Source organism: Quercus robur, chromosome 7, assembly GCF_932294415.1.
Source record: "Quercus robur chromosome 7, dhQueRobu3.1, whole genome shotgun sequence".
NCBI classification, from domain to species: Eukaryota; Viridiplantae; Streptophyta; class Magnoliopsida; order Fagales; family Fagaceae; genus Quercus; species Quercus robur.
This window is the reverse complement of record NC_065540.1, coordinates 14,063,883-14,068,094: the sequence shown is the minus strand read 5'-3', so window position 1 is coordinate 14,068,094 and position 4,212 is coordinate 14,063,883.

Sequence of the window (4,212 nt, the reverse complement as noted above, 5' to 3'; positions counted from 1 at the left end):
CAAGCGAGTTGGAACTCATAGATGATTTTCCGGCCACCTTTTTAAAATAAGTTTGTCGTTTAAGTTATTTTTTTCTAACCAATATGTAATATTTTCTCCTTTTACTGCGTTGCCAGAGAGCTGAATGGGTTTGACAATAAATTAGGGAAATATACCATTCTAACATCCAATTGAACTAAACGAGCTCGGTTAAACCTCGGTCAAATCTAGATCAAATCTCAACAACCATTTGGGTATATGACGACATTAGTGAATTTGTCCCCAGTAATTTTTTTTTCTTTTTTTGGAAACCAAAACCTTCAATCGATCATGGCAGAAACGGCAACAGTTAAATACAAGCTATACATTGATGAGTGGTGACACATTGAGCTAAATGTAAGCCTGTAAAAAAACATCTTGGTCGGTTCATTCAATGTGGAAAAAGGCAAAAAAAGCAAAGTGACAAACATAGTGGAAAAATAAAAAGTCTTGGGAGAGTTTTAAACACGGTGGAAAATTTATCATGGTCCAAAGTTCATCGAATATGGAAAAGAAAAAGTGGCAAACAGGGCAGAAAATATCTCGCGAAGTGTCTAACTCGGTGGAAAATGATCTGGTCCAAAATAATTGATTTGAAGAAAGAGGTATTTGCATGCGAGACTGTAGCATTTATCAAGAAATACTTAGCTATTGCTGCCTATTTCTTAAACCCACCACTCACAAATCACAATTCCTATTGAACTAGGATATCTTTTTTGTCAATGGCATGATTGATTTAAGAGTCTTTTTTGACAAATCACAGTTCCTATGGAGACTCGTTTCAGTTCAGTCAAAAGAGAAAAATTAAGAAATAAAAATTGGTTGGACAACAACATCTAAATTCTACGTCCACAGAAACTTCCAATGACTTATCAAAGTCACAGTATTATTGGACACGTTTTAGCAGAATTGACAAGCAGGTCATTGTGAAAATGGCCGTTTCATATGCGCCAAATTGTTTTACAAATTTTCAATTCAATTTTGTCTTTTGAAACTTGATTTGGTACCAATGGTTCAATTTTTGCACTTAGTATTTCATTCTAATAGTTAGGAATTATGATTTTGTTTGAAATTATACTTTTGTTCATCTAATAGTCAAAATGATGTTTTTATTCTTAAATTCTAAAATTATCTTTTTAGCTTTAAATTTTACTGTTAGGTTAAACGACGATTGAAAAATTAAATAGGGTAATACATAAATATAAAGAAATTTATATGATTTTTAAAATTTGGTACTTGTATAATGTTAGCTTAATTGTATTCTAGAGAATATAATATTTGCCCAAATTGCAAATGATATGCTCCCATTTATATAAAATCTTTTAGACACTATTTCAGTATTTCTCCCACAGTCAAATGTTGTCCTCAATGAAATTAATGCAATTAGAGACACAGTTCTTATATTTAAGATGGAAAATAGAAGAAGAATGAGCTAGGTACGTTAAGTCATTTTATTTGATTAATGGACATACATATTGTCACTTCCCTGTATTGGGGAAAAAAAAACATAAGCATATAAAATTAGGGAAAAAAATATATGATAGGCCAAAAATGTATTGACCCATTGTGATAAATTAATTGATTAATTAGCCAAATTTATTAATTAATCAAATTAACATGCAAAGTGCGTGGTAGCACAAACAAATCACCAATTAAACTAAATATGCAGCGGAAAATAAATTGACACGGTGATTTGTTTATGAATGGAGAAAACCTACACGGCAAAAACCCCACCAGGTGATTTTAAGGTCACCACTCTCGAGAATCCACTATTATCAAAACAAGCGGTTACAAGTAAATGAATCCCAGTACCTTATACCAACCTACAGTTGAACCCTTACCCCAATACCCAATTGAACTTGTTCTGTAGTGGCGATCTCTCCTTGTAATGCACGGCTCCCAGTACGTGACTAATTAATTGTGCGGATCCCAGTACGCGACTTCAATCACCAACTAGAAAAGGTTGTTAGTTGCAAAGTTCTTCAGATCATGAAGTTGCTTGGTCACAAAACCCTATGGTGTACAAACACAGCAGCTTCTTCAAGAACTTGGGCAAAACTAGGTTTTCGGTCACACTTCTTCACTCTTGTGAAATTTTCTCTTGTGCTATTGTGTGTAACCTTTTACGGCCCTTAAAATAATCATTATATATGTTTAGGGTTGTGAGAAAAGAAAGCCCAAACACATACTCACTGATTAGATGAAAAACAGAACAGAAAATATGAATTTCATAAACCTTGACAAATACCTATCTGTCGAGCTGCTGTCTAGCCACGAGATTCAGATAGCTCTAAGTCTCGATAGATTGCTAGCTGTCGAGCTAGCTGCCAAGTTTTAATGAACAACACTTTCACACTTGAATCTTGGACAGACTTGCATGACTTTAATACTTGAGCTTGAAACCTTGTTTCTTGAATTGACACGGTGATTTGTTTATGAATGGAGAAAACTTACACGGCAAAAACCCCACCGGGTGATTTTAAGGTCACCACTCTCGAGAATCCACTATTATCAAAACAAGCGGTTACAAGTAAATGAATCCCAGTACCTTATACCAACCTACAGTTGAACCCTTACCCCAATACCCAATTGAACTTGTTCTGTAGTGGCAATCTCTCCTTGTAATGCATGGCTCCCAGTACGTGACTAACCAATTGTGCGGATCCCAGTACGCGACTTCAATCACCAACTAGAAAAGGTTGTTAGTTGCAAAGTTCTTCAGATCATGAAGTTGCTTGGTCACAAAACCCTATGGTGTACAAACACAGCAGCTTCTTCAAGAACTAGTGCAAAACTAGGTTTTCGATCACACTTCTTCACTCTTGTGAAATTTTCTCTTGTGCTATTGTGTGTAACCTTTTACGGCCCTTAAAATAATCATTATATATGTTTAGGGTTGTGAGAAAAGATAGCCCAAACACATACTCACTGATTAGATGAAAAACAGAACAGAAAATATGAATTTCATAAACCTCGACAAATACCTATCTGTCGAGCTGCTGTCTAGCCATGAGATTCAGACAGCTCTAAGTCTTGATAGATTGCTAGCTGTCGAGCTAGCTGCCAAGATTTAATGAACAACACTTTCACACTTGAATCTTGGACAGACTTGCATGACTTTAATACTTGAGCTTGAAACCTTGTTTTTTGAAGTATTGAATACATCCTAGATCTACCCAATTACAAGTAAAGTGCATTTTGTCAAAGGATTAGCCAATTACATAAAATAGTGACATATGTTCCTAACATTGAATCACATATGTCCTAACAATATAGAAGTAAAAAAGAACATAATATCAATAGCTTCTATTAGGATTTGTCAAGTCTGCATGTTACTGATATTAACACTAATGGAATTCAAGGAATACAATTGCTATCTGTTCACAGGAAAATTATTAGGTACTCCCGGAGTACCATAAATGCATACTCCCTCCTCTCACATGAATGGTGGGTCCCACCATGAATTTAATTTGTGGGACCCACCATTCATGTGAGAGGAGGGAGTACGCATTTATGGTACTTCGAAAGTACACAATAATTTCCCCTATTCACATTAGTCATACATTTTATTGCGTTAATTAATTCATGTGATTTACTGTTTTGTTGCATGACCGAATTGGATGTAAGTAAATAGAAAAGAACATCAATCGCTCTATTAGGATTCTTACTGTTATTTTTCCTCAAACAAAAAAAGGAAAGGATTGTTACTGTTATTTAACACTAATGGAATAAAATGAATGTAGGTTACAATTGTGGTCTATTCATGTTGTTTCATCAAGAAGTTAGCCAATTGGGCTTGGCCTTCCTCTTCCTTAGAAATGTTTGTGGGCAGATATTCCATAGTTTCACGAACCCTAATTCCTGGAGTCTTTTTGGCTAAATATTGTAAAAATGTAAGTTTATTGGCATCATGAAGAGTGGAGTAGAATTTGGCAGTGCTGAATTAGCTTGAAAATTTGTAAGGAGAAGAGAGAGAAGCTGACACCAAATTTGGCACTTGAATTGCTGAATTTGATGTCAAATTTTCTCCCTCTTGCCCACTAGTGTTGATACTCATTGGTTTCTTTAAAAAATTAAATGCAACTAAGGCTCCCCTTGTTTTGGTGTAAAACCATTTTAGGAAATGGTTTTACACCTCAGTGCGTGTTTGGTTGAGCATGGAAAATAAAATTTTTCGTAAAACCATTTTAGTTG